This window comes from Triticum dicoccoides, chromosome 7B, assembly GCF_002162155.2.
Source record: "Triticum dicoccoides isolate Atlit2015 ecotype Zavitan chromosome 7B, WEW_v2.0, whole genome shotgun sequence".
Classification (NCBI taxonomy): domain Eukaryota; kingdom Viridiplantae; phylum Streptophyta; class Magnoliopsida; order Poales; family Poaceae; genus Triticum; species Triticum dicoccoides.
This window is the reverse complement of record NC_041393.1, coordinates 281,617,209-281,628,883: the sequence shown is the minus strand read 5'-3', so window position 1 is coordinate 281,628,883 and position 11,675 is coordinate 281,617,209.

Below are 11,675 nucleotides of genomic sequence, written 5' to 3'. Positions count from 1 at the left end.
ACCATATCTGAATCTCAGGCGGATATGATGGTTGGAATATTTCCCAAGAACAATAACATTGGTCTCTCTGTAAACCGGTAAAATGGATGTCGTGACCAACACACCCAATCGGAAGACCTGTTATTGTAGTATCTTGATTGAGGAAGTTGGCCACCTCCCCATAAGGATTCCATAGGATTTACTCCCTAGTTGTTCCTTATGGAGTTCTCCCGAAGTCTGACCTTTTACTGGATGTTCTAGATACCAAACCATATCTATCAATGGGTTACGCTAGCACATCAAGGAGAACATTAGAAGAGGAGTGCTAAATGTCTCTTGGTCGATCATCCAGATTTTGTTCCTTGGCCTCGCTAAGGTGAAATCTGAGAAGGTGTTATCTTCCTTTGCATCTGCATCGTCCATCAGTATTCACCATGGTAGTATGTTGTGTTGCCAGGATCCTTGACACGAATGTTGGTAAAACCTTGATGAATACGGAAATGCTCAAGTTCTTGAGAGCACGCGCAAGCACTAGGTTTTATCGTCGGCGATAGTTGGGATTGCTCACAGTTTCTTCGATTATGCTATAACCTTTCAAATAGTGGAATCACTCTCTACTGTTGAGTTTTCCCTAGTTACTAGAATGATTCCCAGCATTTGCATTTTGTTCGAGCTGGCACTGCCGTTGTGCCAGTCTTCCATGGTTCCCATCCATTCCCGATGATAAACAAAAATCATTCATTGCTTTGTCTTCAACAAGGTATTCCACGTCATCCATCCTAGTCCGAGTATGTCATTCTTTCGGACTCCTTCAAATGATCGATTGTGAATTGCCTTAGGCTAGTGTAAACAGTATTAATGATCTCTATATCAAAAGTAATTCTTTTTGCCACTTAAGGTAATAATTCTACGAGTCACCTCCTTCATGATGTCTCGTTATGGTATCATGGCAACTAAACACCTCGCTACGCTGACAACCATTCACCACCTTCTCAAGTGTGGAATTGTTGCCTACCTAGTGAACCTTCATCATTTGTTTCACTCCATTCCTCTGGATGTATGCTTTGTGTCCCAGCTCGAGACATGTTTCAATGTCTCACTCCATGATTTGATCCTAAGTTATTAGATCTTCGTGAACATCGGTCCCTCTAGAGTTTTCCTTCCCTCTCTTTGTCATGTTGGTTGGAGTTCTCAGGGCAAGACATCGAGACAAAGTTGGTGGTCGAATCAACGTTCTTATGAAGTGCAACCTGGATCGTGAAGATTGTGTTAGTTTGCGTCCCCCCTTCATCTTACCCTACGCTTGAATCTCGGGACAAGATTCTTGTTTAGTGGGGGTGAGTTATCACATCCCTAGCTTCTGGAAATGCACTAGGCTAGCTTCATGTGTGCATCATGTTTAAATTTGAAAGAAACTTGAAATGGAGATTGCTTAAACCCAAGCATCAAACAAATTCACTAGCTTCAACAAAAATATTTTTAGTGAACCCAAAGTGGCTTTCAAAAATGTTCATCATTTTCGAAAAATGCTGGGAATAGTAACCAGAGATGATGCACAGATCATTTTTCTGTGACATTTTGGATTTTTGAACTAACATGTATTGTATTTGAGTTGGAGCAAATATATGTTATAAATATTTTTAATGCTTCAATAATTCTGATATTTTGTGAGGGGCTCTAGAATATTTCTTTCAGTCCCTGCAAAAATCATTAGAAGAAGCAAAATGGTTTAGTGCGTAAACTAAATCAAAACAGATTGAAATAAATAGGAAATAGTAATTAAAATAGAATTAGAAAAGAGAGGGAGAGAAGGACTCACCTGGTAGCCCAGCCAGGCCACCACTGTAGTAGCCCAGCTGGGCAAAGCAAACCCGGCCCACCAGGGGCAGCACTGTCTTCTTCCTCTTGCCAGGAGGAGAAGCAGCTGCGTGCCCGGCATGCACGTGAGCCGCGCCAGCTCCTCCCTGCCTTCCTCACGCCCCTGGGGTCTTCCCCTAGCGCCACGAAGACGGCCGCAAACCCCCTTGGACTCTCTCTCTCGAGCTCTCCCCCCTCCCCTGGCTCTCTCCCTCGCCGTTCTCCACCTCACCGAACGCGTCTGCCGCCGTCGACTAGCTCCACCATGACCATCGCCTCTCCCTCGTCCCCTTGAGTAGTCCAGAAGCTTCACCGCATCACCTTAGTCCTCCCTGCCGAGCCACACAACTAGAAGGGCCCCGAAGCGCCGCCTCGACACCTTCTTCCTCCTTGGTCGTCGGAGATCGCGCCCGTCGGCCCGACGACCCCAGGCCTTCCCCGAGCTCGCTATGATCCTTGTCCGACTCGCCGTGAGCTCCTCTACCAATCCCCCTTGTCCCATGCTCAATAGCTCAGCGTCGCCCCGTTTCCGCCAAGAGCGAGACCTTGCCGGTGCTGGACATGTCGCCGTCGTTGTTTTAGCTCACTTCCGTCCAAACCGAGCACATCACCGTGCTCCTGGTGAGACGAGGAAGCTGTAGACCCCCTCAGTCGGGCTCCCCGTGCTTCATAGCCTCATCCCGCTCGATGCCGCACTCCGGCCGCTGCCACGAGCTCGCTTCCGGCGAACTTCGGCCACTCCGCACCCTCCTGCTGGTTCCCCTGGATGCATGCGGGCATGAGCTACCTCCTGATGCTCTTCACGCGTCCAACTGTTGCCCCTAGCGCCACTACGGCGAGCCACCGCCGCCCTGGGTCGTCGCCTCGTCTAACCGCTAGTGTGCTGACGTGGCTAAGTCATTAGTTGCTAATTATCCCCCTAAACAACCCCCTAGTGACACTGATAGCCGGGCCCCACTGCCTAATTAACCTGGTTTAGTTTCTGTTTAGGATTAACTAACCAGATGGGCCTCATAGGTTAGTTTGACCTGGCCACGTCACCAATTGACCTGACCCCACCTGTTTGTGACACTAACCTGTCCTAACACTACAAAAAAATACACTTCCATGATGATACGTGTTTGTCACAATAGGTCGCATTTTTTGTCATGCATGTACATCCATGACAAATTTATGACAGAATCAAGATAGTCATACCTGTGCTGTCGTAGAAGTGTTCCATGACATTACCAAAATTATCATCACGAAAGTGTCAACTTCCATGACGATAAATCGCGCGTCACAGAAGTGCTTTCGTCAAGGGTGATCGACACGTGGCATCCACCATAACGGAACGCCGTTAAGCTATCGGGTCGGGTTTTGGATCTGATAACCCGTTAACAGCCCCGACCAATGGGAAATTTCCACGTGTAAAATTCTTATTGGACGGACGAAACACGTGTCAGCTCGTTAGTGGGTCAGATAGGCGCCTATGATATGTCGACATGTGCCACGGCCCACCACTAGCCCATTTAGCTTACAAAGCCGGCCCATTTGACTTGGTCAAAAGTTAACGGGCTGGCCCATGAAAAGCCTGCTAACGCGGTCTCTTCGCAAATATCCCATTTTACGGCCCGTTAGGCACTAAAGAAAATCTGCCCAACAACGTCATGTGGCCCGTCGAATATAAGACCAGCCCATTTCACTTTCGGCCCATGTATGCCCACGACGTCTTTCGGCCCATATGAGGCCTTCCTATCTTTCGGCCCTTTACAGGCCCACGGTGACTCTAGCCCATAATGAATAGTAATTTTCTTTGTACCCGTTAATGGCCCATGATTTACATGGGCCATTTCCAGCCCGTGTTAGCTTTCGGCCTATTGACGGCCCATACGTTCTTGGGCTCCTTTTCGGCCCTCGATTACTTCCGACCCGTTACTGGCCTGTTCCCCTAATGGGCCAAATTCGGCCCATGGCAAGAGTCAGCCCGTTACTGGCATGTTCCCCAAATGGAACAAATTCGGCCCATGGCAAGAGTCAGCCCGTTACTGTCCTGTTACCCTAATGGGCCAAATTCAGCCCATGGCAAGAGTCGGCCCGTTTCTGGCCAGCCCGTCCTATATTCTGGCCCATTAACGACCCATTATGCCTATGACAGAATTAAGCTTTTGTAGTCCTACGGCCTATTAACGGCCCATTACCATGCTGGGCCGATACCAATTACACCCGATTACGGCCCATGTAGACCCATTTATCCGACGGCCCGAGGCCCACTGATTACAGGCCCATTTATCGACGGCCTGTAGGAGACCCATGGATCCTACGGCCCATATATGGCCCATGGGTAGTTGTGGCCACTAGCAAACAAGGGAAAAAGAAGACTAGGAAATAAATAAGGCCCAAACTAACGCTAGGCTATTAAGGCGATTGCACATATTACATCCACTCGGCATCAAAGATCGCCACCAGTGCAAATATAGGGAACACCCTACACTATACAAAAATGGCTTGCTATTTTCTTCAGCCGGTGGCTGCATGTTAAGAATAAATTTTGTATCGCACCAAAACAAATTACAACTATATAACAAAAGGAAGGTTGGCATAAAACTTAACAGTCTAGCAGATAAATGCACCACCAGAAGTTCAGAAGCTCGGTTCATTTGACCTGACTGTTACATTTTCATGCTGCATTGTCCGATGGAAGACCATAACCCTCGCCTTCATTTCCCCTAGGCTCCTGAACAACATTGGAAATGTATGATAGTCTGGTTTCAAAACCATGCATATCTTGACGACATTGACCAATGTTTGTCCTTGTTTCACAAAGGGCCTCTGTTAGGGAATGGACTTGTGTCTGGAGCGCAGATACAACATTGCTTTGAGCTTGCATATCTTGATCATGAGGCAGTTTGGAAAATATTGCCTTAATAACCAACCTAGTATTACGCAGGAACGTGGTTTGGCACTGTTAGTGGATTGGTACTGACCCACTGCAGCAAGAGCTGACATTGCAGTTATAGTTGCCTTGCCACCTTCAGAAGGTGGCGGTTCCACCATTTTTTCCATAGCTCGCTGAAAAGTTGAGGTTTTACATTAGTAGTACCAGAACAGAAGATATTAAGGAGGCAGCAAAACCAAACAAAATAGCTTTGGTCTATATACAGAACTTATTCTGGTGAACCCATGTAAAATATTAGTTGTATTTTATTGCAAAGTACATAATAAAACCAGGTTCCAAACATATGACCATGTACCATCGCTAATGTATTGTCTATTTCTTCACATTGTATTGAGGGCTAAGGATAACGAGACGAAGTTTATAATACGATAAGCATAGTATGACATCATTTATATCACAAAACAACTGAGAACAGACAAACATGCAATTGTAACGTTGTGTGGGCAAGTCCAGCACAGAACTAGATTACGGGTCAAGATCAAAGGAACATCACTCCTCCCTTTTAAACCTTGTAAGGTGCAATGATACGCTAAGACAATTGTGTATAAAATTGAAAAGAGTAATAGACATTTGTTGCAAACCATGCAATTCAAGGCACAAGTAAGAGTAATTAGTAGTTAAAAGGCATGAGTATTAAGGACTTACAATAGTGGCTTTGACTGGTGTAGTCATGCCCTTCTTCTTGCTGGTGTGACAGTCCTTGAAGATTTCCATAGCATTTGGTTCAGGTACTTTTTGGTCCTTGCGGGCTTTCCTCTGCATTTCGAACAAGTCAATATAGATCTAATAATATGGTACAACGAAAAGAGTGAAACAACAGCTAATTACAAGAGCCTCGCAGTGTGCAATATAGCTATGATATCCTGTCGTCTGTTGGAATTTCACTTTCATACGGTTGGCATTGTTCTTTGAATAGTTCGCCGACAAGAAGATAGATTTGTGTAGCACATGCGTAAATTGGACTTCAACATGTGATCTGATAACATATATATAATGTACCTGATACTTTGGATCAGACCAGTGTTTAACAAGGCCCCTCCAGTCTTCATCCGATATATTTTCCACTGGAGATGTTTGGGAAAGTTCACTGTTAGCCTTGCCTTCAAAGTGAGTTTACCTCAAGTTATACCGATACTGTCGCAGAGTAGACTTGAAAACATGGGTGCAAGCTTGTCTGGTTGCATCATCTTTGCTATCCAACTTCAACCTCATCTGTTGAAAATTATGGGAGTATCATTATCATCAACCTAGAAAGTATGGGACAGAGCAAGACGATATTACTAGTTTCCATACATAACCATACTTACAGATAAATGGTCGAGGAAGGTGTTGAACTGGGTTTCGTCTTTGTCATTCCTGTACTGAATCCATGTTGGGAGTACGTACATGACACCTAACGGCATCCGCTGCCTCTGATACTAACTTGGCTGACTCTGTAGCATCACGTGGCCTTTTTAAACCTACCTCAAAACAGATCTATTCTTCCTCCTCTAGATTTAGTTAACCTATCGAGCATTCTCCCTGATGTTTGTTTCCTCTTGCGCCTAGGTGCTAGTCCAACAACAAACATAGGAAGTGTTAGTGTACATCAAACTGTGAGACTACATATAAAGAAGCATGCAATTGTAACTTGACTCCAGGAACTTCCTTCTTGCTGTTGAATCTCACAAGGTTCATCTGATATTGCCAACTCGTCTTGTGTCAAGAGTGCTTGGGAAGTAGTGTCAGGTGGCAAGGGAGCTTGGGAACGTGCTGCTAGCTCAATTGACGCACGAGTATGTCGTGTAGCTGGTAGTACTGTGGTAGGTGTTGCAAGAACTAGGGCTGTCTCTGCTTGTTTGGTGGCAGCTATTTGTTTCTGTTTGGCTTTTTTTTGCAGTTCGTGTAGCATGGGATGCCGTGTTTGTAGAATTTTCTGCTGGACTTTCACCTTCTATTGCACCATCAGTACCAGTAGAATCTGCAGGATTCATCCGCTTCTCATTCCCTACCATTCTCTGTTTCTCCCCCTTTCTTTGTGCCATGTTAAGTCAAGCCGACAAGAAAAACAAATAAAATTTAGTTCTTCAGAACAAATTGATGCGTGATGCAGACGAATAAAACTTTGATGTTAGACAACAACATGATAGGAGGATGTAATATGTATGAAAAACAGGACGGGAGAGATAACCAGAACTATGCTGTGTAAACTAAGAAGAAGACATTTCACCAAATTAGAAGCAATGCAATGGAAGGTAGACACCATATGAAAGATGCTACAAATATCGCTCTGCCAAGTTAACAATGTCTCAGCATAAATGGCTTTTAAACAAATGTGAAGCAGTACAAGAAATAAATCATATGCAAGATGCAAACAACATCACACTACCATGTTAGAGGTCTCTTGTCATTAGTGCCATTGCATATTCACAGCATTGCATATTCAAAGCTTATGATGTGTAAACTAAGGAGAAGGCATTTCCACAAATTAGAAGCAATGAAAGCTAGACACCATTTGAAAGATGCAATTAATATCACTCTACCAAGTTAAAACTGTCTCGTCACAAGTGCCATTTCAACAAATTAGTAGTACAAGCTAGAAAAGAATGTGAGATGTAACCTATATCACACTCCAAAGTCAAACGTGTCTTATGATAAATGATTGTTGCAGGTTACACAACAATAGTAATTTGATGTAAGAACATGGTGTGATAGGCAGATATTGTATGTTCTAGAAACAGGAACACGTGTCTTATTCAAGTATAGTGTGTAAAGGAAGCAGATGGAATTCAACAAAATTAGAAGCAATACAAGCTAGACATCACACATAACATGCAACCACATATAACAGTGCCAAGTTAGAGGGAGCACCAGTGATGCTGCACTAGGGGAGACGTGCTCATCATAAACACAGCTTTGTTGAGTGTCTATGCATGTGTTGTCTTCGAAATCATCTTGGGGGTGTGGAGGAGTAGAAACTGTAGAGGTCCTTCGTTTGGAAGGAGCACCTTTATCCGCTGCCTTGCTAACTTCCTTCTGCTTTATTGATTTTGAATTGTCAAGTAAAACCGACAAGAAAAAGCAATAAAATTCTCTCTTCAGAACTCATTCATGCATGATACTGGCAATCACTACTTTGATGTAAGGCAAACACATGATAACAGGATGGAATATGTACGAAAAACAGGACGGCTTGGCATGTTCACAACTATTTTTGTAAACTAAGAAGAAACCATTCCAGCAAATAAGAAGCAATGCAAGCTAGACACCACATGAAAGATGCAACCAATATGACTGCCAAGTTAAAAGCGTCCCATCATAAATGGAATTTCAACAAATTAGAAGCAGCGCATGCTATAAATCATATGAAAGATGCAACTAATATCGCACTACATATACTAAAGGTGTCTCGTCATATTGATTGATGCGGGATACAAAACAAACAATAGTTTTATGTAAGGACATGCTTAATAGACAGATGTACTATGTACTAAATATAGGAAGGCATGTCACATTAACAGGTATAATGGCACATTTACAGGAGTATAAGCTAAGCAGACTAGCACATGCAGTTTAACCACATTGGAAGAATTACAATCTAGACACCATATGCAACATGAAACCACATATCACGCTGCCAAGTTAGAGCAAGCACCTGCAATGCTAGTGTAGGGGAAATGTTGTAATCAACTACAGAGCTACGTTCACTATCTTCATCTAGCATTTTCTGTTTCTTGAGAATCATGTCGGGAGGCTGACGCTGCATTCTTTAAATGAGGAGTAGTCCCCTTGCCTGCCTGCCTCGTCATAAGTGATTGATGAGGGATACACAAGAACATTAGTTTGATGTAAGAACATGGTTAATACACAGATGTACTAGTATGTACTAAAAACAGAAAGGCATGTCATATTCAAAGGTATAATGTGTAAGCTAAGGAGATGCAATTTAACCAAATTGGAAGCAATACAAGCAAGACATCCGGCTGGAGTGGTGAACATGATCATCTAGGACCTGAAAGCCTGGTGGGAGGCGGGCTGCTACGCCACCATCGCGGCTTTTTAGTTGGCTTCCAGGTGATGCCTGTCTTTGCTGGGCTTGTCACTGGCTCGGCCAGTGCCCTGACTAGCTATTTGTCTTCTGGTGCTCACGGGATGGTGGTTCATGTAAAAAATATCTTTCCTTATCTTAATAAAGACCGACTTCGGCCTTTCGAATACAAGCTAGACACCAACATGCAACCACATATGACACCGCGAAATTAAAGCAAGCACCTGGGATGGTGGTTCATTGTGAGTGAGGTCATCAAGTACAGAGCTACATTTACCATCTCCATCTGCTGACGCTGCACCCGTTATAGCGTTGTAACGTGTCTTGCCTACCCGTATACCAAGATGGAGCGACTTCTCTCTTTTCTTTGCTGCTTCTCTTTCGGCACGAGAGTCTGAAATACCCTTGCATAAAAACACAATAGTGAGAGTATGGGTGAAGTGTGTGCAGAACTAGTGCACTATAAAAGTAGCAGATAGCAGCTGGCTTAAAAATAAATGATAGGAGACATATGATAGCTCTACAACATTGCATGGCAAACAAAATTAGATTCTACTCTGTATGATTTCGTAATATATGAGCACAGGAAATGCAGGTACTCCTCCAGCACACCACCACATGTGGTCATATCTAAGATAACAGTCGATTGAAAATAAATAGGTCAGTCAATTTTTTAATGAACCGTTTGATCTATAAGGAAAGGGCAGATGGCCTTCGTCTACCTCCCGCCAGTCACTGTTGACGATCTTTCACGAACCGCCAGCGACCACCGGCCCAGACCCGTGCCTCCGCCGCCCCACCCTCCCATCGACCTCACACCACCGCCGTGCTTAGCAGCGCCCCCAAGCCATCCCTTTAATCACGGCCGACCTCCAGATCGGGTGCCAGTAGCTCTAGGCCGCAGACGTCCCTAAGATAAACACCAAGGCGCTGCTTCCCCGGCGTAATAGTCATACTAGCTCCTGTTATGCCGGGGAATGCTTCCGTTAATTGGGAATCAACTGGCCAGAAATTGAAATTCAGGGGGGCAATGGACCTCTAGCTAAGGTGAAATAGTATATGAGGAGAAACCTTGTGCATCGCGAGTTACTAGGAACATCTAGTATCAAGAAGAAGCGGTCAACTAGTGTCTTCTGTGGGATGAATACCGTGCAAGCAGAGACGTAAGATTTGCACGGATAAGGGAAGATGAGTACCTTCTTCAGTTGCCGGTGTGGTCACCTCCAAATGTCGCGCCGATCTTCTTGTTTTTACCGGGGTAACCGATGTTCTGGATGGTGCAGGCTTGGACGAACCCATGGCCAAATTTTTGACTATGTTGACGTGGCTGTATGTCGGCGGAGGGGAAGCAGATCTGAGGCGGCGAAGGACGGCATAGCAGGAACAACTCCGCTGCGGTGGAAGGTGGCGAAGTTGGAGCGGCAGCGGTGAGGCGCAGGACGGTGTGGTTGAACTGGCTCGGGTATGGACGGCTCGGCCTCGGCTTGAACTACTAGCCGTGGAGGGTGTTGCGGTTGAGGTTGCGGTGGACGACGATGTTGGGGTATCGGCTCCGGCATGATGGAGGAGGGCGGCGGTTGATGGGTGGGATGGGGTGGTGGACGGAGGACGCCGGAGTTTCACGGCTGGTGGAGAGGTAGTTTTGGCGCCCACGGAGTACGAATGGTGAATTGGACGGGTGGGGGGGAACCATGTTTCGGTCTGGGACGCTCTTGTTTTTGGCTTTTTTCAACAGAAGATGGGACGCGCTTGTTTGAAATTTGGGGAAAGTACAAACTTTGCCCCCTTCTTAAATTTCGGAGCTACTGCGGGTCGGGGGTAGGATGGTAATCCCAGGTGTCCCAAATAGTGGGCGGGAGCGATTTCGGCCGCGCGCATGTGTGCTTAGGCGGCCATTGTGTATGAATGTTTTTCGGAGGCAGTTGCGTGGCGTCTAGATGAAGCTACAAACCTACCCCGGTTTAGACCTTTGGACGTCGATTCGGTAGGTTTCACAGGTCAGAGTTATTAGAAAATTAATTTCCTTGTACTACCAAACATTGGTCTCATGCGGTTTCGGGCGAGTAGAGGCTCTTTTGGCGCTTCGTTCGAAATTTTGAAACACAAGCATTCACGTTTAGAGTACTCTTGAACTATGAGGATTGACCTAAATAGGCAACGTTATATTTGACCTTGTATGTTTGAAAACCTCATTAAATTATCCGCTTCCTTTTGAATTTTGACACTTGAAAATCCTATAACTACGATTATTTTGGAATGGAGGAGCTAAATTTGAATCTATTTTGTACACGACTACATATGCTATTATGTACAAAATCAGAGCAAAGATTGGTACCCCCATAGTTTAGGTATGGTTTACAAATGCCATGATATCAAATTCAAATAATTGAATGGACTTCATGTTGAATTCCGTTTTTTAAACCACCTTAGGTTGAATTCAAATGTATACTAGTTCATAGGTAGCTATTTTTAAATGTCCATTGTGTAACTTTCGTATGTATAATGTGCTTTAAACACACAACATGAACTATACTCACGTTTATATTTGATTGCTAAAGTGATGCATTGTCTGGAGTTCAAAATACTAACTATGTGGATCAATTGTGTCGAATAATAACATAGACATGCTCAAATTCGATAGAATTTAGATGTCTGATGGATCAATGACCGCTCCTTACGCGAATTGCAAATATCATGATCCCATCCTAATATTTGGATACAATTTATATCTTTAATGAATGTGTAGAGCAGTCTTTTACGCGTAGTTTCACTCTCCATCGGTGGTCTCTCACACATGCTCACACACTCTCTCCCGAGGTGTCTTTCTCGCACACATTCTCTAGATATAACCCTCCCTCCCTCTCGTAACCATTT